A 27,794-nucleotide genomic window follows, 5' to 3' on the forward strand; every position below is an offset into this window, starting at 1 on the left:
ACACACACACACACACACACATTTACCCCTTCCCACGCACACACACACACACACACACACACACACACACACACACACACACACACTTACATCCATGATCTGAATTGCTATGGCAATTATTAATTTTGAACTCTCACAACAAGGCCAGAGATAAAGTGAGTTGATATATGATATATGTGAACAATAATGGGTTAAAATTGTGCAAAGGTAGCTGCATGACTGACCAGCACAAATAAGAATACACCCTGGTAACTAGAACAGCGCTAGTTTATACCTAACACAATTAGATCTCTACTAGGCAAGTTCCGCCTTTCCCAGCAAAGTGCTGTGAATAGTAATATCTGGCTGATGTTAAGGACAGACACAAGCAAATGATGTCACACAGATCATCAGAACAACAAGACACCATAAGAGATATAGGCCAGTACTTTGTATTTGTAACAGTTTCTGAAAAGGAAAGAGCTTCTGGCTATAATTAGGCAGTTTGCAAAGTGGAAAGTTCTTGGGGCGGAAAACACTTCTATAAAATATCAGAATATTCCGATAACACCCAATTTTCATCTTCTTAATAATAATAATAATAAAAGATTGTGACTTTTAGTATGTCAGATGTCAAAGAAAGTTTTAAGAGGCACTTGAGTTGAGTAAAGAAAGAAATAACTTCTCAATAGCAACAGATAAGAATAATATAGAAACATAATTATAAACTATACTATATGTTTACTGCTGCCATGGAAGGATGCTTTAAATATTTGATACTAGACTCGCCTTTATCACTCAGTCAGATAACCAATTATTAATGTATAAAAAACAGCCGAGAGCAGACTTCAAATGAAAAGCAAATCACACGTTAAAAATGCAAATAAATTGCAAATAAACTAAGAAAACATGCACAACAAGAGATTATGAAACATAGTTGTAGTGTGTTTATCCCCTTAAGAATTGTAATATTTCTGTGCAGTGATGACAAACATTAGCATGCTGCTTTAAAAATGGGGAGGGGGATGAGACGCCTCTGGGGATTTGAGAAACATATGCACTTCAAAATTGAAAATCCAATTTAACTGTCCATTATAAGGAGAATAAAAAAAGTAACAATATGGTAATTTTACATTTCCTCTGCATTTGGCTAAACCTGATTTGGAGATGACAGCTTGGCTTTAAAAGCTACGCATTTGAATGTAAGAAGACAGCAAATCATTTATTTATGATTGTAATCTAGCTGCTGTCTAACAAGTTAACAACTGCTGAAAGTGTTTCCTGAGAAAGAACAGCATGTGTAGGCCTGCCATTTAACACTTTATAAACACTTTTTTGTGTAATTTTGGGAGAGCAGAAAAAAATCCAAAAAACGTATTTAATATCACACTGTGTGTATGTACATGCAATCATCCATACACACACACACACACACACATGCACATATCAGCAAACTGTAACTGCTTATAAAAGCAATCACAAAGTGATCATTTTATATCGAACTATAAAATGATTGAACAACAGAAAAATTAAAACTTTTTTTTTTTGCAGGGGGCAAGGCCACCCTGCACTCCCAACCCACCTACAAGATCACATAGTTCACTTAACCGATGTAATGGGATCCAATGCAAAAGGTTGCCAGCAAAAACTCCATTTACCAGAATGTTCACTCACAAAAGCATTTACTCACTCGTGCATGTTCACACTTGTGAACTACAAGCACAAATTTGAGTAGTGTGAGAATGTGTGTGTGTGTGTGTGTGTGTGTGTGTGTGTGTGTGTGTGTGTGTGTGTGTGTGTATGTGCACGTGTGTCTCACGTGATCTTTCATAGTTTATACAAAAAAGTGTTATAATTGATCTAAAATACATTTCATTAAAAACACAAATCAGCGAATCACATTTGATGGACAAGTATGTAAGGCTATAGAAAATCACTGCTAATATGTTTTTTGACGATAGAAATTACAATTTAAATTGGTATTTATCTGTATTTGTACCTTGCTAATGTCCACTGTTATGTCATATTTCTATCTGTAGAAGTTAGTGTCTGTGTGCCAGCACTAAATTACTAGGTGAGGAGTTTTCTTTCTTCTCCATGGTTGTGTCACAGTGTGTATATTTAAGCAAGTAGGATATGGGAGGTGCAGTGAGGGCTTGTCCTCTGGAAAAAAAAATTGCTATATATGACGTCTTAGATGTAATGTGATTCAAACAAATGTGTTTTAGATTAAATGTGTATTAGACTGATTTTTTAGATATTTTGTGATTAGATAAAAGTTGGCTATGATAAAAAAATGGACTCATAGACTCATAGGTTTATAGGTGATTACTTGGTTAATGGCACAAGATCCATTACAAGCCTAGCCAATAAAACCCAGAATATGACAGTGTTATATCTTAATTCTCCAGATATGGGATGGGGTTGTATCAAGGTAGTGGTTCCTTGGCTGCTGGATCCCTGAGTTATTTTACAGACTGTCTTCATCCATAAGGGACATGTGCAGTATCCCAGGAGTGAATTTATGGTTCCTCATCCATTCATCCAAGTTCTTTTTGAAGAGAGTGAGGGATGGGATTTGTCTTATGAAGATGGGAAGTTTATTCCATAGATGAGGTAGCCTTTGGGATATGCATCTGTGCATACTGCTCAACCTCTCAGTGCAAGAAACCGGGTCAAAGCCAGAAAGAATGGGAGACAAAGGCCCAAAAATAGGGACATAATTTCAATATTGCTCCTATAAACTTAGAAAGTTGCTAGAATAACATATTTTGCATAATTATATATTTTCTGAAGGATATAAAGTCTGACTGTTATTATTTAGTCACTTCAATCTTCAATGATTTGTCAGAAAAACACAAAGTTTATGAGGAACAGACCAGAAATATGAGACAGAAATCTGGACATTCTCCGAAAATCTGTACAGTTAAGAGGTATGCATCTGTCTCTTAAAGCTTCATAGGAGGTTATTAGGCTAGTGGCCCTAGAGCCTTTACAAGTCTAGCCATGTTAATCCCAAGTATCTCCATTTGTTCTTTTTTGGATAATTTGCAGAACAAATTCATGAACAGAGGGGATCTGTGAAGGGACATGGATGCCACCCCAGGGGCATGTTCAGCATTCAGCATGTTCTATTCTATATATATATATATATATATATATATATATATATATATATATATATATATATATATATATATATATGTGTATGTATATATATATATATATATATATATATATATATATATATATATATATATGTGGGTCTACTTCACAATCCCAAAAGCTCATTTACCCAACTTTCAAAAGACCGAGATGAAAAAAAAATAAAACTCCAGTAGACCAACTGCTTAGAATGCCAACATTTCACTACAGGTAAGTATTTGCTTGACCAGCCCGGCAAACAAATTTAAACCGAAGCAAAGAAAACCCACCTATGTTAGGGGGCTTTGCCCCCACATCTCCCTAGCTAAATATACCATCTCAGAGATCGCACTTCCACAGAGATAAGAGGCAAAGGTCAACATGCTGGCCAAGTGGTTACCTACCTGTAGTGAAATGTTAGTGTTCAGAGTGGTCGGTCTTCTAGAGTTTTTTTTTTTTTTCTCAGTCTTTTGAAAGTCAGGTAAGTGAGCTTTCAGTTTTCTGAAGGGGACATATATATATATATATATATATATATATATATATATATATATATATATATATATATATATATATATATATATATATATATATATATATATATATATATATATATATATATATATATATATATATATATATATATATATATATATGTATGTATATATATATATATATATATATATATATATATATATATATATATATATATATATATATATATATATATATATATATATGTATATATATATATATATATATATATATATATATATATATATATATATATATATATATATACATACATATATATATATATATATATATATATATATATATATATATATATATATATATATATATATATATATATATATATATATGTGTGTGTGTGTGTGTATGTGTGTGTGTGTGTGTGTGTGTGTGTATAAATAAAGAATAATCCACGACCTTGAAGAAAGGAACCGGAACTCTGCTAAAGTCCACAAGGCTGTATTTTTATTTCTGAAGTATTCCAAAAGTCACAGATAAAATCACACAGCTTTCGCTCAGGCAATCCTGAGCTTTATCAAGTGAAAACAAATTGCAGTGTGCAGTAACCTCCATTAAATAGCCTGGCAATTATACAATTAATTAATTAGTAAATCTAGTACTAAGGTGTGGTGCTTTAGAGTTGGGTGTTAAAAAAAGTTAGTCATTATATCAACTCAAAAAATGAAATGTTTGCAATAACATATGCACTTAAATAAAAATGACTAACCATAAAAAACATTTTAAAATGCCAGTTTCCTAGGTTTCAGAACATAAAAGGCTGAAGTCTGATTGGGGTTGTAGATTGTTAAAGAATATGCTTAAAGATGTGTTTAGATTGTCAGTGAATTGTTAAAAAATTTTTTTCATTATTACTTTACACTGATAAAAACATGCAATAAAATATGCGTGAGATATTTTTAATGCCCATCCATATAACATTTCATATAGAATTTGATTTATTAGTCAGGATCCTATAACCGTGGATGTTCAATAATTTAATATGCTGTGTGGGGATGCTGTGGTATGAAAGGGGTCAAGTGTGAGAGTTATAACCTAGCCCTCCTAAGCTTGAGGACCGGTTTAATGCTGATCATCCCATTCAGACCTGGTGGCTTCCCTGCATTCAGTCTCAACTGCCATAATAGTTCACGGTAGCCCAAGGTGGATTCCCAGTCACCACCTCTTGCATCTGGCTCAACCTGTTCCAGAACTTCAGACTTTTATGTTCTGAAACCTAGGAAACTGGCATTTTAAAATGTTTTTTATGGTTAGTCATTTTTATTTAAGTGCATATGTTATTGCAAACATTTCATTTTTTGAGTTGATATAATGACTAACTTTTTTTAACACCTAACTCTAAAGCACCACACCTTAGTACTAGATTTACTAATTAATTAATTGTATAATTGCCAGGCTGTTTAATGGAGGTTACTGCACACTGCAATTTGTTTTCACTTGATAAAGCTCAGGATTGCCTGAGCGAAAGCGCTTGTGTGATTTTATCTGTGACTTTTGGAATACTTCAGAAATAAAAATACAGCCTTGTGGACTTTAGCAGAGTTCCGGTTCCTTTCTTCAAGGTCGTGGATTATTCTTTGCTTGTCTTTGGTTTTTTGTGCATTACTTCACTTGATCTTGTCTGCCATGGCCAACGGAGAAGAAACCTTTAACCCAGGAGAAACTCCTGAAATGCTGAAAAACACTACAAAGCGATCTTCCGGTGAGCAGAGCGGAGTTCAACCAAGTACTGGTTGCACTCAAGGAGCTCACTAACTTGCTGAAACCCACCACGGCTGCTTCTCCAGGGCTAGCTTGCAACCAGCAGCAAGCACTACAAAATAACTTTGGATTACCGGTAATTGCGGACCCGGAAGAGGGTACAAGCTCCACTATATCCTCCACGGACATGTCTGGCGCCGGATCCAAAAGAAACAACTTTACTGCCGCCATGAAGCTACCAGAGCTCCTGAAACTAACGTACAACTAGGGACCAATGGAACTAGTAATCCTGCTTTGAAACATAGAAACAAGGATGTAAACTTTACAAAATGGGCTGGACAACGCTTCACCTTTTCTAAAGGTAGTAACAATTCTAACAATTTCTCTAACTTTGATCAGAGCATGGACTTGTTCAAGGACAAATTATACTCCTTAAGGAGTACACAGCTAGAGATAGACTACTTGAATGAATGTCTGAGAGTAAAACGTGTCCCGAAAGGGCTACGCTTTTTTAAATTTCCAAACAATGTCCAGTATGGTACTGATTATTATTTTAACTTGTGTGAGATTTTTGATAGAGCTGGATTGGAAATGTTGCATGTAATGGTAGGGGAATATGAACTGAAAGCACAAACATTAATGAATGAGCTAGACACTTTAAACAATGAGTTAACATCTAGTACTAATTTTAGTGCTTTTAAACCAAACTATGACAAGGTTTTTGATAATGTTGATGTTTTTTGTGATAAGATTCATAACAGAATACTAAGAAAATTAGAACGTGATCTCATCGAATACAGGGATGGCCTTGCCTACCCTAGCCCCAATGGTTACAATAAAACTTCTTCCAAAAACAACACCACAAACACAGACAGGGCTAGTGACACATATGACAGACAAGAGGAACCCCTTAGAAGAAGTGAAAGGCTAGCAGAGAAGAACAGAAGGGGTACTAACAACCAGGATTTTCAACAGAACCCCGGCCAGACCGGGGTTTGGGGACAGAGACAAAGACAGGCACCGAGGTCTTAGAATTTTGTTCACTAACAAACCACCATACACCAACTACCCTAACATCCCTGGATGATCCTATAACTGACCAAGCCCCAAATCTGGGTTTACACAATCAAAACCCTACTAATATTGAGGGTAACTGCACTATTTTAAGGAGAAACAACTTTGCCATATACAATTACACGGACATGAACCTTCCTACAAATGCTTTTGATATTTTCACCCGAGGGCTACATTTTGTCCCAACTAAACCCATGAATTTAACACAAGCTTTGATAGATTTAAAAATGTTTACCAGAGCTTTAAACTTAAATTTGATTTTTAAAGGGCAAACACTTAATGCAGCAGGCCCAACGCGTACAAGTCTCTTTAACCCCCCACTACACCCAATAATCCTCTTTTTTGAAAAGTTAGTGGAGAATGACTTCAGGAAAGTATATAATAATCAAGAAATTCTACTTCATCCAAATTTTTCTGAACAAGAAATGAATTTTATTGAACACTTGCATGAAGAAAAAATCAGGGTCATGAAACCTGATAAAGGAGGGGGAATTGTCCTTATGTTCTCAGAGGACTACGAAGCCCACATGCACACTATGTTGCAGAATGACGAACAATACGAGACGGTTTCACGAAACGAGATCAATATAGCCTTTGCTGAGATTAAGTACTATCTTAGTGACCTTCTATTACAACAGGCCATCAATGAAAAGGTCTACAACTACTTACATATGGAAAAGCCCAGAATACTAGTCATCTTTGGGATACCTAAAACCCACAAAGGAATAAATCCACTACAATTCCGGCCAATTGTATCAGGAGCAGGTGGAGTGACTGAGCCCCTGGGAAAATTTATTGATTACATGACCAAAGAATACACGTCTTTATTGTCCCACGTCTGCAAGGATTCTTGGCACTTCCTCTGGGACATTCCCACCTCTTGCTACTCCCCAGACACCTTAATGGTCACAGTGGACATCAAAGATCTGTTTTCCAGCATCCCTCATCAAAAAGGTTTGGAATGGTTTGCCCAATTTCTAGGCCAGAAGACAACCCTTAGTAACAAAATGTCCAACTTGCTTACCGAAATGATGGAGATGGTTTTGTCCAACAACTTCATCTTTTTTAATGGTGAATTATACCGGCAACGCAAGAGGGTTGCTATGGTGGCATCTTGTGCATCCTTCTACGCAAATGTAGTATTGCACATGTGGGAGCATACATTCGTTTTAATACCCCCATGGAAAGATCACATTCTGTTCTACAGACGTTATTTGGATGACATCTGTATTTTATGGTCTGGCTCTGAAGGGAACCTATCTGAATTCCTTATACACATCAATTCAACAACGAATTTCCTACAATTCACACACACAGTGGATCAGCACGAACTTCATTATCTGGACATTACTCTTTACAAGGACTACAATCAGAAAACTTTCCATTCCAAACTACATCGCAAGGCAACATTTTCTAACTCCTTGCTACACTTCGAAAGTGCCCACCCACCATATCAAAAGAGTGGGATCATTAAGGGGCAGCTCATCAGAGCAAGTAGAATATGCAGTACAGAGGAAGATTTTGATTCTGAGGTGGAATTTTTGAAAAACCTTTTCTTGGAGAGAGGTTACCCTCTGGAACTATTTCTAACTCTAGCAGCAGAGGTAAAATCTGCACGACATTCCCTCTACAAACCAATACTAGGGGGGGGGTTTGTACCAGTGACCAACAATACACAAAACAAGGATACTGTTCACACTAACAGTTTTGCACACACATACTCATCAAATTCCTATGAATTGGAAGAAACAATCTTACATCACTGGCCGGTTTTAACCCTCTTTGAAGAACTAAAGGACTACATACCACCTAAACCCAGTTTTGTTCGTAAAAGAGGGGCTAATTTAAAGGAATTATTTGAAAGAAATCAAAGAAAAAGATGAAGGTAAAACAACCAAGGCTGGGCACATTCAAATGTGGTGCCTGTGCCCAATGTCATGCCATATCCAAAGAAACAGCACCATACCTCCCGTCTAGGAACTACAAGATACACCCCACTGGATTTTACACCTGTGCCTCTAGAGGCGTCGATACTTGGGGTGTGCACCAACTGTCAAAGTTTCTATGTGGGCAAAACTGAGAGGAATTAAGAAAACGTATCTCGAGCATCTTTATGACATGACCAGGAAGAAGGAAACCAACGCCTTCTACAAACACTCACTCTCCTGCCCAGAACCCAAAATCCAGTTTCTAGTTCTGGAACAGGTTGAGCCAGATGCAAGAGGTGGTGACTGGGAATCCACCTTGGGCTACCGTGAACTATTATGGCAGTTGAGACTGAATGCAGGGAAGCCACCAGGTCTGAATGGGATGATCAGCATTAAACCGGTCCTCAAGCTTAGGAGGGCTAGGTTATAACTCTCACACTTGACCCCCTTCATACCACAGCATCCCCACACAGCATATTAAATTATTGAACATCCATGGTTATAGGATCCCGACTAATAAATCAAATTCTATATGAAATGTTATATGGATGGGCATTAAAAATATCTCACGCATATTTTATTGCATGTTTTTATCAGTGTAAAGTAATAATGAAAAAATTTTTTAACAATTCACTGACAATCTAAACACATCTTTAAGCATATTCTTTAACAATCTACAACCCCAATCAGACTTCAGCCTTTTATGTTCTGAAACCTAGGAAACTGGCATTTTAAAATGTTTTTTATGGTTAGTCATTTTTATTTAAGTGCATATGTTATTGCAAACATTTCATTTTTTGAGTTGATATAATGACTAACTTTTTTTAACACCCAACTCTAAAGCACCACACCTTAGTACTAGATTTACTAATTAATTAATTGTATAATTGCCAGGCTGTTTAATGGAGGTTACTGCACACTGCAATTTGTTTTCACTTGATAAAGCTCAGGATTGCCTGAGCGAAAGCGCTTGTGTGATTTTATCTGTGACTTTTGGAATACTTAAGAAATAAAAATACAGCCTTGTGGACTTTAACAGAGTTCCGGTTCCTTTCTTCAAGGTCGTGGATTATTCTTTGCTTGTCTTTGGTTTTTTGTGTGTATAAATAGACAGAAATAGGCTGAAATGCAAAACAAAAACTGGAGATTATTAAACCAACTTGAGTACCATTTTGATGGCATCTGTCAGAACTTTTCATTTATTTCACTTGGCCAGAGTAGATCTGTGTTACATTAATAATATGTCTTTTATTTACTTTCGTATTTGGAGGATGTTTATAGAAACATTTGCCTCAGGTGTGGAGTGATTAATTCACTAATTTTAAGGAATTCTTTATTCATCGTTTGATTATTTGATATAGCAAAATACATGAAAGAAATATTTTTCTGCCTAGATTGGTTAGGCTATAACTGTTTATATGAATGAGTTGTTTGAACCATGTTTCTTCAAGTTATTATTATTTGCTTGATCTCTGTTTGCCCATTACTTATAATGATGAGTAGCAGTTCGATGCAGTCTTCTCCAAGGTAAAAGACAAGTGAGGGAAAAAAAAAAAAAAAATTTAGCTAGTTCATAAATGACTATGCATTTTCATAACTGGAGCTATCCGAGAGTACGCACATATAAGTAAAGTGGGTGACGTAGTGCAAGAGTGAAGCCACCCCTCATACATTTTTTTTTGCAATAGTTGTACACATTTGCATGAATTCACAATATATATGAGTATGTAATACATATGCAAGCTCTTGAGTTATTATGAATCATACCAAAATTTAATATAAATTGTGCATTTTAAGTTGACATAAGAAAGCCTTAATAGGTATATGTGGAATATGACTTGACTATATTTTCATTTTATGTTCATGTGTCATAAGTCATTGTATAAATATTTCTTCTTGTTTTACAAGTCCCAAATGAGTGTAGGGACTACTCATAATGTTTCACGTTATTGATCAGACACTCTCCAGTTATTTACGGCTATACTGCCTTATATGTCTGGACTGATGGCATCTGTGTTCTGTGATGTGCTTCATAATGAGCGTCTGATAATGGCCCTCACATTAGGGACATTCACTATTAATTTTTACCCCACATTTTACTAGAATTTCAGGGTGTTGTAGAAAAGTGAATCTCCTGTATGTTTCCAAAACAGTCAAAATGTTCCTAACAGTATTCAAACACTTTAGCTCCAAGTCTAAAAAGAAATGTTTGATCTGTTTCCTTTCCAGCTTTCTTTTTAACTGTGGATTTCAGAGTAATGTATCAAAATGGTGTCTTTCAAGAAGGAATGAAAATTCTCATTCAAATGGTTCCCCAGCATAAGTAAGGTAAAACTCTTTCAGTGACAGCTCACTGGGCAAAAATGTCCATCTTCAGGGGCAGACCAGGAACACTGTCTGGTGAAGTGAGTTTGTTACAGTCACACAGTAGATGAATGAAGGCTGAGAGACTCATATTTTGCATTACAGGAAGCGGTTCATTAATAGTCCATAGTCTTACTCATCTGTATTAAGTGGCACACAGATATTTCTGTTGCCCAACACAGTACATTTCATACTTAGGTGCAGCAAAAAACAAGCTATGTTACAAATGTCTTCAGAGTTAAAATATTAACATTAAACTTGCCGACTTCATGTTGTGTAGGCCTATTTATGACAACATAATAAACACAGGGAGGAATTTAATAAAGCCTACACATTTTTTTCGTGTAGACATTGCACCATGGTGCTTAAACTGGCGTGAACATTTTTAAATTCAGTAAGCATTGCTGAGCGGCTCACATGCATGCGTCAACATGGAAACTTCCTTGCATGCAAATCACCTCATAAGCAGGTGAATCTAATGCAAATGAGGCAGGTAGACTGATCCAGCAAGCAGACAGGCATCTGTTTACACTCTGTGTCAGTGTCTGTTGTGCAAACAGAAAAATTCAATGTACAGGTGTGTAGAGAGACAAAACGAGTTGCAAAAATGGAGCTATATGGACAGAAATGCCATACAACATATACATATGAGAGAAAATAGTATCCTGTATGGGGGAAAATTAAAGGAAAGAAGTTAAATTACATGTTTTTTAATATCTGGGCTTATTTGCACAGTGCATAAACATGCTCTATAGAAAAAAAAGTGGAAGTAAAATAATATTATGTGACAGAAATGTATTACAGGACTGTGCATGGAGTCCCTACAATGGTGCATCAGTGCTGTTGCTAAAATGGTTGGGCTATGAAACGTATGGTTTCCAGGCCATAAGCACAGATACCTATGCAAATGAGGTGGAGTTCCTGAATAGCAGAAAGGAGTAATCATGTCCACATATTCCCATCATGTAGGCTTAGACCCATGTTGCGGTTTACACGGGATGTAACTGACATCAGGGGGTTCTAGCCACTAACTTCTAAATAAGGTAAAATAAGGCCATTAAATGATGTTAATTATATTGCAGGGAGGTGGAATGCATCATACTTAGCCAATCACACATTTTTCACCTATAGCAGAGCTCTATAAAGTATGCATACAACCTACATTCTGATTTTTTCCCCAATACTCTGGACCATTGGAGTACAGACTTGGGAATTTTAACTGAGAGAATGCTAGGGGCTGCTGCAGGTCTGCTACATCTGTATGTGTTAGATGCTTAAGTCAATGCTGTTGCTGCTGCTAAAATGGCCTAGACAGAGTAGGAGAACAGTGTTCAGGCTCAGAGTAACCTTCCAGGAGCTATGTGAGCTGGAGATTCTAGAGCAGTAAAGGGTTGACAGGGACATACTACAAGAACTTACTGAGCTCTGTCACCCTCAACTCAGACCCAGAACCAACAGAGAGGGTCCCGTCCCAGTGGAAACAAAGGTATGTGTAGCCCTTAGGATACTAGCTACAGGTACATTCCAAAGACAAACAGGGGACATGATGGGGGTCTCACAGGCATCGGCATCCAGAGCACTCAACCAGTTCCTGGATGCTATGGTACCACATGCCAGTGTGCACATTTCTTTTCCCCTCACCTTTGATGTGAAGGCTGGCAATATGCAACACTTCTAATATGTAGGACACTACCCTGCAGTACTGAGTGCTATAGATTGCACTCATGTACAGATTAAGGCACCTCCCAGTGAGGAGGGTAGAATCTACATCAACTGCAAGGGGTACTACTCCCACTGACAACTCATGTGCAATGCCCAGGGGATTATCATGAATGTGTGTGCTAGCAGCGCTGGCAGTTATCATGACTCCCATATCTGGCATGCATCACAGCTGTACCAGATGTTTCCCACATGGCCATTTGCTGCGGGATGCTGGCTATATCCAGGAACCATGGATGATGACACCCAACAGAAATGCACACACATCCACTGAAGAATGCCATAATGTGGCACATGCACAAGCTAGGAACATCATAGAGCATGTGCTTGAGCTTCTGAAGTCACGGTTCCTGTGCCTTGATATATCTCTTGGAGCCCTGCAGTACTCTCCCGTCACATGTACACATATGTTCACAGTATATGCTATGCTGCACAATACTATCCTGTGGAAACAGTTACAGCAGGATCAGCAAAGGGAAGGGATAAATAGCCAACCACCAATGCCTAGTTCGCCACAGCCACAGTCACAGGAGGACCCAGAGGAGGAACCCCCTTATGATGTCCCTATAGGCAGACATAGGCATGCCCAGTATGCCCTGGCTTTTGCTAAAAGACAATGTGTAACACATTCTCTGACAATCTAGGGTCCTAGGGACTGATACCTTACTACTACTCACATACATATTTTAAAATTGATGCCAGGCAAACCACACAACCTCTACCTATCAATGTGCTGTCTGTGTATGCTTGCATCAGACAGAGTCAGCCTTGAACTACAGTTCTGTCAACTTCTGCATTCACAAGGTAAGTCGCTAACCTACACACTACTTGTAAGGATTACTATAATATAGTATTGTATGTATGGATCTGCTGCATTTATGCAAGGAAAGATAGTGAGCTGTTTGGACAAAGGTAACATCCACATTGGACTTCAATTACCCAGTCCACTAGTATGTGTTCCTTAATATTCACTAGGCCTCATGGTTTCAATATGCAGTACATTACTCAATGGAGATGTTAAACAGTGGGGTCACATGATATTTGGACCACTGTGTATCCCAGCAAAACATGTGTCATTGTTCCACCATGCACAATGCAACAGTTTTCTCATATAACTGTTTTAACAGGAGTCATCAATGCTATATCAGCAGTCCAGGCAATCTCAAGGCAGTAACATAGAAATTGCTCACACATTGTATGTCTAAATGCAGGAATGACAATGTGCATATGTATGCTGTTGATTATGTGATGAATGACTGCTCTTTTGCTGGAAGCTTTGGTGGCTCAGTGAACTAAGCGAGCTAGCATGGGTGATGCTGTTGATGGTTCATATCTGTAACTATCCACCTTTTTTGCATGTGAAGTATTATTATGTTGTTGTTTTCACAGATTGTCAGTCTGTGTGTGATGTAACGTTATGAAGTTCTGTCACATATTAATTATATCAGAAAGTGGGAGGAATGCCATGGACATTTTGAGTGAAGTGTAGTCCTGCAGAAACAGGGACAGATGCCAATGTCTGTAACATGCAAAATCCAGGACTGGAGTGCAGGTAGGTGTAACATGGAGTCACTTTATAATTACTAACAGTTCCACTGGGCATGCCCATACACTTAGTTAAACTGAGTGCAATCCTGTTGCTCCTTGATCAAAATGACTTGTCATGTATACACATGTCTATACACACACACACACACACACACACACATATATATATATATATATATATATATATATATGTATATATATATATATATATATATATATATATATATATATATATATATATATATATATATATATATATATATATATATATATATATATGGGCTCCCTTTCTAATTTTGAAATTCTGAAAATCCGGACTTTCAGTATTTTGAAATTATAATACCGAAGCCTTGAAATTCTGAAACACCAGAAGTGCGAAATTCAAAATACCGAAGTTCAGAGCTTCTGGTGTTGCGGTGTGTGAATGCGAAGGTGTAAGTGTAAGTAAGTATGTATGAGTGTGTTGGTTAGGGACTTTAGTGTATGTTAGTGGGTGTTTTGGCTGTGATGTGTGTGTGTGCAAGGGGCTGTGAAATGTGTGTGTGTGTGAGTTACCTTTCTGTGTGTGACTGTGTGATCTCAGAGTTAGTATATATAAGTGGGGGGGGTGTTGGGGGGTGCAGCCCCCCCCCCACATGGGGGGGTGCAGGGGTGCTTGCCTCCCTGCTTGTCTGTAGTGTAGAATTGTTTGTTTGGCTGTGGGGGGAGATTATGTATATGTATGTGGTGTATTTGCACTGTAGGTTCACAGTTTTAAATTTCACTGTTACGGGGTTTTGGTATTTAAAGGTTTCGGCTATAGTCTTTCAAAATACTGAAATTCGGGATTTCAGTAATTCAGGATTCTATAGTGAGCCATATATGGGTCCCTATGACTTCGTCGAAAGTTAATTTCGTCTAAAGTTCATTTCATCGAAAGTTCATTACATCGACAAGCATTTGCCCCCTTCCCCAATGTTGTGTGACCCTGGAGTTGATATATATAGTTAGGGTGTGTGTGTGGGGCACAGCCCCCCACATTGGGGGGTGTGGGGGGCGAAGCCCCCCACCTAGAATGCTTGTCGATGTAATGAACTTTCGACGAAATGAACTTTAGACGAAATGAACTTTCGACGAAGTCATAGGGACCCATATATATATATATATATATATATATATATATGTGTGTGTGTGTGTGTGTGTGTGTGTGTGTGTGTGTGTGTGTGAGTGTGTGTGTACATATCCATCTGTCACTATCTCACTCTCATATACATAGTATATCTATCTCTATGTATTGTGAAATAGATATATACCTATATATCTATCTATCTATCTATATATATATATATATATATATATATATATATATATATATATATATATATATACTTCACCCTCACCCCCAACTGTGACATAGAACAATGTCCAACTCTTATTGTACAGACTGATAATTGCACCAGGCAGGTTTGCTGTTCCATGAGGAGTCTGTGTTCCTCCTGTCAGGTACAGCTGAGTTCATTCAGTTGTAATGCTGCTGGCATAATGCAAGGGTGTAGAGCTCGGCACACTTGCCTGTCCCATCTGAGGGGGAAGGTGCAGTCAAGCTATGTAAACCTTCCCACAGGAGGTAGTAAATGGCTTTGTTGAAATATGGTCTATATTACAACATTGAACTCACAGGAATCCGAACGTTGTTATATCGAACCAAAATGTCCGAAATACGAAAATAGCGAAGCCATGGCACACCGATTTTTTTTCCTAGGGAAAAAAATTGGTGGGCTGTTTTTGTGGCTTTGCTATTTCCTCCACTGTGCTGCGATCTCAGAGTTGGTATATTTAAGTAGGGGGGTGTGGGGGGGGCTTAGTATAAATTTAAAGTGTAAGTGTTTATTTTTTTTTTTTGGTAATGGAACAGCGATTTTTGTGTTTTCGTAATTATTAGGATTCAAACTTCACGGTTTAATATTACAACGTTCAAACTCTTGTGAGTTTGACGTTGTAATATAGACCCTTGAAATATATCTCTGTATTGTCTGCAAGGGGGGGGGGGGTTAGTGCTGGTAGTTTTAATGACACTAATCCGTGGTCAGATCTCACCAGAGACAACCTCACATTTGGGGGTTGCAGTCATTACCCATATTGGTAAACACATGCTGCAGTATGTTGGTTCCACTTGGGGAATGTCACAGCACTGCTCCAGGAAATTGTATTTAAGGACGTGGACTAACCTTTGGGAAAGTGAGCTGCAGCACAACTGAGTAACACAGTTGGTCATCACATAATGGCACCCCACACCGTGGCGTAATATATCTTGATAGACTCACGTACATACAAATACACACAATGAATGTCTGGACTCATGAAGCTGCTCCTGTAGCTGGCTATTGCTTGATTATGTGCCCTTCCAGTACAGAATTGTACCTGCAGCGTCTCCAGGAAATCACAGTTTTTCACAAAATCTGGATGTGTATCTATCCTTAATGAGTATGTATACACCACCTGCATTACCTTGAACAATGTCATTTTGAGGTGTGAACATGTGGATGGATGTGTAGTCTGGTATGGCTGTGGTGCTGTCCACAGCCTTGAACCAGATGTCCTTGACTGCACACATGTATGCATAATCCAGGGTGGGGACACATTCCACAGAGCGGGGTTCAGTTTTGCCACACCCACTGTGTAGCAGCATAACCATGATGCTGTATAAAGATGTTATACTCATTGCCAACTTTTCCCCTCAGCAATGCATCTAAGATGCATTTTGGGGGTGTTAGTAGCCTTGGCTGGTACTCCAAATCTCAGGGGTGAGAGATGACGGCCATCACTGGTGAAGCATTTATGTCTGTTGAGCAAGGCAACCCAGGCAGACATGTAGTATATCCCCCAACAATGACACCACATGCTAAGGCAATTATGGACTTCCATCAATTTCCATGTATTGGAGTTATTATCCTAGGTGAGGGTCAACTGCAAGCTATGGGTATACCCTCAAGAGGCACCGACTGGCTAAGCTCATTCATGTGTCTGCATACAGGTTGGAGACGTATGTCCCTAGTCATACATACCTGCAGGAACTATGATGTCAATATTATGTGAACTGATATTCCTTGATTTGTGGCAATGTGTGCCAGGGCCTATTGTGTCAACCCACAAAAAAGATCTGTGATCTTTCCCATATATAGCCACTTGACACAGACATCAATGTGTCTCACAATGTAATCACCTCTGACTAAGAGATGTGATTTTGTGTTTTGCCTCAGGTTTTTGACCAGTGAGGGAGTGGTGCATGCAATATTATATGTACTGTGCATTCCAGAGGCAAGTTTTTCTGAGGTGTCTGTTTGGCAATGTGTGGTAAGGAGCTAGTGTGTGCATTATGTGAGCTGTGCATGTTGGCATAATGATCATTGACATATGTAAAGACTGCTTGGCAGCAAGGTTTGAAATGCAGTCGCATCTGTCACACATTGTGTTTGTGTGTCATAGGAGTAGAGGGGTGGGGACACTCCAAGCATCTCAGCAGTAGTTCATGCAAAGGTAGGGTCATGATGCCACACCCTTGGGGTTGACAGTCTGATATTTGTAAACATACCTTGCAGTGAAGATGTAGATGCCCATGCTTGCATAAAGCACTTGTTCGACTTTGCTGACATTACATTGGCTTCACAAGTGTATGATGCCTGTCAAGCAACTAGACAGCACATTGGTTGTTGCGTGACATGATGTGGGAATACAGACATATTTGGGGTACATAACTGTAATGTATGAGATGCCTAGCACATGTGGCAGTTGGGCACACATTGGCCAAAGGTTGCCAGTTCACTGCAGTAGGCTTCACAGCCATGTCATGCAGATATCCACCAGTAATCTGTTGAAGGACAGGATGCATGACTAGCTGTGAAATTTTCATCTACGATGGTTCACAGCCAGTGTGCTGATTGTTACAGCAAGACTTGACATCTATGTCACTGGATATTATACATAATATTGTAGTGCTATAGCAGTGCTACTAAGCTCCCTCTTGTAAATTCCCTAGTGACATGCCATCAACCCTGTGACAGATGGCATAACACATGCAAAAGCCAACTGGGTGCCCAGGTTGCTAATCAAGGCATCTACCTGGAAAAGGGTGTGTGAAGCCTACAGAGCCTTTCATGATGTGGGATAGATATGTGGATGAACAAACAGGCTGTGTCCTGCTTGTTCATCATGGGCTTTGTAGTAATATTTTACATGTGATGACAGAAAATGTATCGGAGCATGGTATCCTATGTGAGAGTGGTGCTGGTGAAACCAGCAGCAGTAGTTGTCAGCCACCAGCAATTCTGTGGACTGCCATGCTTAATACACACTTTAAAATGTAATTTTGTCCTTCCAGTGCATACTGACTGGGTAGTGTCCAACTGCAGAATACCTGTGTAAAACTCCCACATTACCTTCACAAGGTATACATATTACACTTCTCTAACATATTTGTCTGCACTCTGTATAGACACCTTGGATGACTGTCTTCTTGGAACATGCTCAAGCAACTGCAATACTTAGTTGCACAAAGGACAGTGAGCATATAGTGTCAAGTGGTGTCCCCAGATCTCTGAGTCATGTGAATGAATTGCCATGAAAGGAGTTAATATGGGTACAAGCAGTAACACTGTCATATACCTACTGACACTGGACTACACACTATTTGTTATGCTCATGGCCAAATCATGCCTAGTGACTCTAACTGGTGGACCCCATGGAGTGTTACACTATGCAATAGATGACCACACACAGTTGAGACATTACTCATGGACTTATGGACACAAAGAGTAATGTAGCCTTTGACTTTCACTGGTCGGTAAGATGTGGAGATGCATTCAATGTTGTACAATCTAAACAGAAAGGTCTGTGATGTAACTCCCAGACTGTCATTGCTATACTGAACATAGCACTCATCACACCTATCACTGTGTATAATGGCACCCTTGTTATGTCACTGCACAGGCATATATTAAAATTGTAGCAGCCACACAGGTTCCATGGTACAGCAATACACATTGCAGATAACATGTCCTATGGAGTCTGTGTCAAGACCATACATGTGTAGTCTGTCTCATAAATGCTTTGAAAGGGATGTGTATGGCTGCCATACAGGGAGGTGTCAGATCCCACTTTGTACCTCCCGTGTATCCATGAGAGGACTAACACATGTCTTGCCTGTTCTACACATCTACACAGTCACTATGGTATAAGTAGTACATGCTGCAGAGACAGGTATGTAACATAGACAGTACACCCTATATGTAACAGGCCTCCCATACAAGTGAAGGTCACATCTGCTATGATACACATCATGTTCAGGTTACACAATGGGATGCAGAACACAACAATCATACCTGTTGTCGGACAAATGTCTGTACTGGACACAGGAAATTTGTAGATGGGTCATCTGCAACACCACAGCTTGTAGATGTGTTAGCTCCCAAAACCCTGGTGACACTTATCAAGGGTATCAGACCTTTTCACAAATTAGGGATGCATGAGTACACTGAATGATGCCATTGTCCTTGTTAGCCTGCTATATACATATGGACCTATTGAGAGCAGTATCTTGCTGAAGATATATTTCTTCTGTGCTGACATTCTATATTGTGCTGTGACATCTATGGTTTTACTGCCACTGTATATCCATAGGTGTCCCCAACAGAATCCTGAAACAGAAACAGGTCCATGATGCACCTTTCATTATGTAAGTATACAGTCATTGCAACATCATACAACATAAGGTACACAAAATTATATGGCATACTCATTACAAATGTCAGCATACAGTATCTGTCAGTAACCACTACAAGTGGCATGGCAAAACAACAGTGCATTACACAAGTACTTGTTATTTTATACAGTCACCCTGTGCATCAGACACATAGCTTCAAATCCCTGCATTGATGATGAGAATGACAGGGATGTGGCACAGGTATCATCACTTACATAGGGTGTTATGTGGGGTGCAGGAGGCCATGGCTGACCCAAAAGGTTGACAGCATGTGTGTGAGTCAGGAAGGGAAGTAGGCCAGATGGACCATGGAACAGTGCCGTGTGTGTCTGTTGTTGACCTGCATTTGACAGCGGTGTGTGAGAATCTCCATTTACACAGTCAAGCTCAGTGGTGGCCCTACATGTATGTATGTTGGACAGCTTTGAACTGTGCATGGTTGAGCTGACAGTTCACCATCTCTGGCCCTGAATATGGGAACTGACTCTACCAGGAGTTGCACTGGTACCCACATGCCCAAGGTCAGAAGCAGTGCTTGTACCTGATGGTGACTGCTGTCTGCCGGGACCATGACCTCCACAAAGGAATGCCAAACACCATGAGCCCATGGGTTGCCATGTGTTGGTGTGGACAGCATGCTCCCTTCTGTAGCACTGAATGTACTGCAACTATGGGAGCGTGTTTGTGCACGGCAGTGTGGACTCTCAGCAGATGGGGTTGCTGCCCTACATCCACAAGGCCGATGCTCAACTTTGATCACACATTCCAGCACAGACACTGTGCATTCCAAGACAGACACTGTCTCACACCACCTCCTTTCCACTGCTTCAGTGAGCTGATCCAGGCTGTCACCAATGCAATACAGGCAGTCATGGATGTCTGACTGTGCTGCATCCATAACCCTGAGCATATGATTGGAGTTACTTTCAGAATGTGCCTGTGCTTCCATGGTGGTCTGAAATATACTCCAAATGATCTATAATGTGACACCTGCAACAGGTGGTGAAAGGACAGCAAGCCTTCTATGGGTACCCTATCAATCTGCCTTTGTGGAACCTCATCAAATGTCTGGCTATGGCCAGTGTCTACACTCATTGAAGCCATAGCTGCTGCACTTTCCTGTTCAATGTCCCTATCCCCTGACTGTCCAATATCTATGACCTCTGGGGAATAGATATCATACCTTTCAACTGTCCAGATTTGTGCCTAATATTTTTGGTCTGTTTTTCATAAAATTGTGTTTTTTGGCAAATTGGTGGCAACTCATTAAAGATTAAAGTTAAGAAATAATGACAGACATTTGAGTTTCAGACTTCATACCCTTCAGAACATTAATGCTAATGCAAAGCCTATTATTCTATCAACTTTCTAGGTTTGTAAGAGCAATAATTAAAAACTGACCCTATTTTTGGGCCTTTGTCCAACTTTTACTTATGGCTATGTCCAGATTTCTTGCTTTGAGATGTTGAGAGGTATGCTGGGTATGTGTAGGTATACTAACTGGATGTGGTGACAATTAGGGCAGAAAAGTGATGTCAATCTCTGGAACAAAGTTATCCTCTGAAATCTCCATGTGCTTCACTGTAGCCACCATCATGATCAGAGTCTGAAGAGACACTGACATCAGGTTGTGTAAGGGATAGAGACAAAACTCCTGTTCACCTGTGATAAGAAAGGAAAAAGCAGTACATTAACACCTGCACTATTATGCTCTGTAGTACTATGTCGCAATAAATGTACAGCCTATACACTATTGGCACTATTACAGACCTGTTGAAATCCCAAACTCATATAGTAGGACAAGAGGACATTACTTTTCCCAAAAACAGCTGTAGTTACTTGTAAATAAAAGGTCTTTACACAGCAATCTCATCAGCAACGAGGTACACTGTTGACATTTGTGAAGATTCTGCACAGTTGACACATATGACAATCTGCAAAGTCCTGACAATACTGTTGTATCTATCAGTGTGGTAACAACTACAAGGCATAGGTATGACTCTAACATGTGTACAGTCAGAAAATACCTGTGCAGTTGTCAATCATGCCAACAGTGCACTAACCCAGGCAGCAGGCTTGTGATGACACTTCAGTGGTTGCATTGCTGTAAACCTACATCTAGAACAAAACAGTGTCCTGCTTACCAGGAGCAGGACCATGGCCTTGTCTGATAACTGACAGACCTGTGAAAAGTTGAGGGAAAAGCAATGTCAGTACCACCGCATGTTGTACCACAACAAGGTAATGCATCCATATATCTCACATTTACAGTAGCTACTGTGTTAATTGTTATAGCGGTCAACATCTGTGTATAAGATTCAGATTGCAGTTGAACCCCCCAAAGAACACAGACCTGACACCCATGTAAGTGTCTTTACACCCTGACACACTGAATGCTACAGTATTGTAATGGTCATCAAACTAAGCTTACCTGGACCCTTCTCTGCCATGGAAACTGTGGCACCCTCACCCACAATGTATGGTTTGATGGATGCCTGGGAGCTGTCATGTATGCCTAGGCTCGCCAGGAAATCCTCAGTGTCTGAGAGTGATTGTTCCACTGCAGGGCCTCCACCAGTGATGCCATGACCCCTGGCTACATCTGCTGCTCTTCTGTGTGCAGCATTGATCTTGTACATTGCACAGTGTCAAACCTGCTCATATGTTCTGCTCTGATGACTTGTGGTATTCACATCACAGAGAAGATCAGCCCACAAGGCTGCTTACTGTTCCCTGTTTTGCCTCCCCCTGAACAGTAGGAGTTCACGGTGTTCCCAGTGGCATTCAAGTATAATATCATTCTCCACATCCATGAAAGGTCCACAGCATCTTGGGTACATACCGAATGAAAACACATGTCAGGATCATATACTTGGAAGTACACTATGTAGAGATACAGCAAGAACAGAATGGCTGGCAGTATCCACTGCTTGATTTCCATGTGCCATATTCTGCAGTATGCAAACATACTAAGTGCGTGGATATATCTAAGATACTGGTGCTAGTCAGCTATTCCTGTGTGTGCCATAGAAGATATTGCTGTATGATCATACACCCAGCACTGGAACCTATTGTAGTGTGTCCCCTAGGGGCAACCCCCCTGATAATATGTCAAAACAATAGTACCAAACAAATAGCAGTGTGCTATTACAACAATATAAAGGGACAGTCCCACAAAAGCAGTGTGCTGCATTTACAAAAAAATTCCAACCTTGATGTATTGTATGTCCTCTGTAGGTATAACATATCTGGAGATCAATGACATGCCATTGTTAAAGTTCTAAGAAAAGCTTAATGCCATAATCCCTATTCACCGTAAGTATATTCACACATCAGCATCTTGTTTTAAACAAAAAGGTTACATAACTGCTGGAGTGCAAAACTCCTCTATTGATATGTGGTGATATTTAAATTTTTGTAAATGCATGTTCTGTGTGCAGAAAGTCTCATACAGAATGGTTCCTCATAGACAGCACATTTGCCTTTAACATGCTTCTCATTAGCAGGTGATTGCCTCTTAACCAATTTGTGGTTCTGAAATGCTAATTGCAGCTAACACAGCTGATTTGCACTATCATCAGCCAATGATATGCAACCACTGTACAAGATATAAAGCCTTCATGTAGATTACAAGCCCTTTCTGACATGTTGTGCTGGACATTACTGGGGTGAGGAAACTACATCATTGCAGAGGGTAGGTCTGTAGCAGCTACTGTACATAGAGATGTGTGTGCTATGGGCTTCAGCTGCAGGTAATAGGCCTAGGCAGAGAGTGTGAACACTTTGGAGGACAACAAGCTGTAAGAGTAACAGTGGGAGCTGTGTCAGCCTTGCTGTAGAAGCAGAGCCAGAGTGAGGGTACCCATTCCACTCCAATTAAGGCATATGTTAAAGGTAAATATGTTAATCAATGGTATCATTAACAGAGTACTAGGCAACATGTTTGTTGTGTCCTTGAGCAACATAGGGAATAAAGATAACATTACATCCACCATTTGGTTACCTGTCAGTCCACGTGTTACAGTCTGGTACTCATTTGGACCATGTATGATCGCAGTCCTTGTTACAAGCAGGGATTTATATGTGCATGTTAGTTGTGCAGCTGTGCTAATCTGCACTGTGAGTTTGAAAGGAATGTGTACTGTACTCTGATATTAGTGGACCTCATTTGCATTACCTGAGTTAAAATCATATGTGAATGCATATTAATGCAAGATGTGACACTTCAAGCATTTATAGTTTTGCTATAAGGATAAGTAAAGTGTTTTCGTATCTGCAGGCCTGTGACTTCCATCAGTGAAAAGCAGATATTTCATTTGAAATGCATTATGTGGATAAAGAGTGCATGACTCAGTCATTATCTGATGGATTCACAATAATGTAATTTGAATGCTACACACCACTGGATTTGAACCCAGGACTGTGTGTGATAAAATAGACTATTTGCAAGGCACTTAACAGCCTGAACTACTAAGTCACTGTTACAGTAGGTGTATTTGCAATATATAAGTACACACATACAGGCTGTGACTTTTTTTACACCCATCATTATGTGCATGGATTTATATGGATGTATTTCTGAACTAGGGTCTCAGATGTACATGTAGTTTGCCAGTAATGCCTTAGCATTTGTATTTGTAAATGTTGCTGATAAAAGGGGACATTTACCTGCTATTAGAGACCTCACTTACATCTGTTGTTCTGTGTTTGGCTGTCTAATGGTGTACTTTTGCACGAGACTCCAAGGAACACTCACAATTTTTCCATCACTCTTTAAGCAAGTTTGCATGATGCTGTGAGATGTGCAGCTCTGCTTACACATGCTTAATGAGTGTAACTTGCCATTACTATGTTTTGCACAAACCAAAGAAGCACAATAAAAAACGACTGAAAAAGCAAAAACAGTACCAAAGGACCAAGGACCACTAAGAAAATGTAACGTTCTTTATTTGAAGATTAGCGTTTTCGCCTCCGCTATGCAGAAGCTTCCTCAGAAAGACAACAAACCATTACTATGTTTTGCGTAAACCACCTGTTTTAATTAACAGCTGCATGATGTGACAGTTTAATGTGATGGTCTTGGGTTCAAAAAAGGGGACAGGTGTTTATTTTGTACATGTTTATTATCATTTAAAACACATATATCAATATAGTTAAATTTAGCTGAGCTTACTAAAGCTGTGCATGCAGCATCATGCTAAAAATATATAAAGAAAAGAAAAATGGAGAGATAGGAAAGTGGTGAAATGGGATGCAAGGAGAGGGAAAAACATAGTGAAAAGCAAGTAGGTATGTGCAGGAAGGGTGTATGAAAGAACCATAGCTATCCATTTCTGGTACAGCAACAACTGTGAACTTTGACAGAATATGTAGATGACTTGGGACTCTCACCCCCAGAAAGAGGGGTGAGGACAACATAACTGCTTCATTAAGGCAATTGGACCAAATTATGTGTGTCCAGTGGACACGTTTGTGAAATGGAGAGCTATGTATGGGAAGATTTGGGGGAGGGGGCAGGTGCTAATTTTTTTTTAAGGTGAGAGTGGAATGCTGGGAAGGGTCCTAGGTTCATGTGGGGGAGGAAAGTTGGGTAGGAGAGGAAGCTTTTGCAGACAGACAAGACAGACAAGACAGAAAACAGGGTTGGTGTTTGACACAAGGGGGGGGGCACCTTGTTTGGGGATTGGGTTGTGTACTCTCAGTCCAATGTGCCTCCACAAGGTAGCAGCGGGACTCACATCCCCACCCATGGGACTGTCGGCACTACTTCATCACTGCCCCAAGGGTGGAAGTGGTGGAGGCTGGACTCTGGGGTGAGTCTGAGACACCAGGGTGGCCAGCATGTTCTCCATCCAATGCAAGCATAGTCCACACCCATGGTAGATGATCCTGTGCATCAAACCCGAAAGTTTGTCATGGGTAATAACTCCCCCTCCCTCCCCCTCCACCATCGCTCCCAGAGGGTACTGCCCGGTACCGCAGGTAGTGCAGGGGTAGCAGAATGTGCACCATCAGACTGGTGGCACAGCCGAAGGAGGCAAGGTAGGTGGATCACAAGGAACGGGCCGACCTTGACGAGCTGTAGTAAAGTAGTTATAACAATAGATTAAGGTTAGTAATAACCAAACCAATGTTAGTATTAGCAGAATAGAACATAATATTTATTAATCCGAATACATGTTAAGGTATATTATGTGTAACACAACATTAAGTAACATAACAGTAAGTATGTTAACATCAAGCCAGTATAAATTAAACCATAAGGCCAACAAAACAGTTGATTTAATAAAATATGTTGATATTAAATCATAATATTAAATAAAAATAATAAAGTAAATATGATAAGGGGTGGGGGGAGAGACAGAAAAACATACCATTAGTCACCTTGCAGGTAATATTACTACACAGAGTACTACTATATACTTCTACAGTTGTGTAGTGTCAGTTGTGAGTACAGTGACTACATTTCTTCTATAGTTGATGTAGCACATACATACCTCTCAAGCTGTTAGCATGGGAAAGTATGGGTCAAGCATTAACAAATTCAGGTACACAACTACACAGAACAGTTTCACATAATGGGGACTTACTTAACTACCAAGGTGTTCTGTAAACGGATTTGAAAATATATTGCATTCCAGGTAATCATTTATCTGCTAAACATGGAACAGAAAGATTAGGCAGTTGTAATTACATTACAGAATATCATGACAGTTGAAAGGTATGTTTGTGTAAATTAAGTAAACTAAACAGCCGTCATGCCTTAGTTGGCAGGCGTGGGAGTAGAACCAAAAAGCTGTGACTGCAGAGGACATCTATAAATAATGTAACAATTGACTGAAACAGCTTGGAACGGACATGCAATGAACAAAGCCCTACTGCAAATATTAAGACAGATTTATTTAGGAAAACACAATGCTGCTTAACACTTTATTGGTACTGGTGTTAATTATCTGTGAAGTCTATACACAATATCATATATATAGACGGGTTCCATACACTAGATCAAATTGTCACTAATTTGAAATAGTGCATGGAATGCTCACTGCAGAGAAAGTGCACTTAATCGAAAGTGCACTTACGTGAAGTTTAGTACAACGAACAGATGTTGTACTGAACTTTCGTGCAGTACTAACGGATCTTAGGGTTAGTGCATGGGTCATAATAAGGGGATAGCCCATAAGGCTATCCTCTTACAATGACCTGTGCCCTAACCCTAAGGTCTGTGATGACTGCAGCACAGTGAAGGACATAGCAATGTCCACCACTATGGTGTGATAGTCACGAACCTTAGGGTTAGGGCATGGGTTAGGGTAAGGGGATAGCTTTACTAACTATTCCCTTACGCTAACCCATGCCCTAACCCTAAGGTCCGTGACTATCGCACCATAGTGGAGGACATAGCTTGTTTTTTATGTCCTCCACTGTGCTGCGGTGTTTTCGGTGAAATGCACTTACGCAAAAGTTCACTTTCATTAAAGTGAACATTCACAGAAGTGAGGCTTCCTATTACAAGTTCGAAGTGGTGAACTTTCGTTCTTGTAATAGGAATCCACATATATATATATATATATATATATATATATATATATATATATATATATAGTTTAAAATAAGAAATGATGATTTTTTTTTTTTTTTTTTATGTGTTAAGGGAGGGTCTTGGGCAAGGCGTAGAAAAAAAAACACGAATGGCTGGGACAGGATGGAGTCTGGGGCATGTTATGCATCTGGTCACCTGGTTGCTGTGCTGCTAGAAAGAATAGCTGTTTTTTTTTTTTTTTGCTTTTCAGTGGAAGAATGGGAAGGTAGTAAGTAGACCAGACTGTAATAAGTGATTGGCTTTTCACAGTGAAGCAGTGAAATATTTTTTTTTTTTTTTTTTGCGTTTCACTTCAAGAACTGAAGGGGTAGGATTTTCATGGTACCAGCACAGGACACTGTTTTAGCCAGCTATGCTCATATGGAAGAAAGAGAAACAAACACCTCTGCACCCCTGAATCATGCACATTAGGAGTTATACATATATCTGTGAGTGTGTGTGTGTG

Source organism: Protopterus annectens, chromosome 4.part0 (genome assembly GCF_019279795.1).
Source record: "Protopterus annectens isolate FY-2018-M chromosome 4.part0, PAN1.0, whole genome shotgun sequence".
In the NCBI taxonomy this organism is placed as follows: Eukaryota; Metazoa; Chordata; order Ceratodontiformes; family Protopteridae; genus Protopterus; species Protopterus annectens.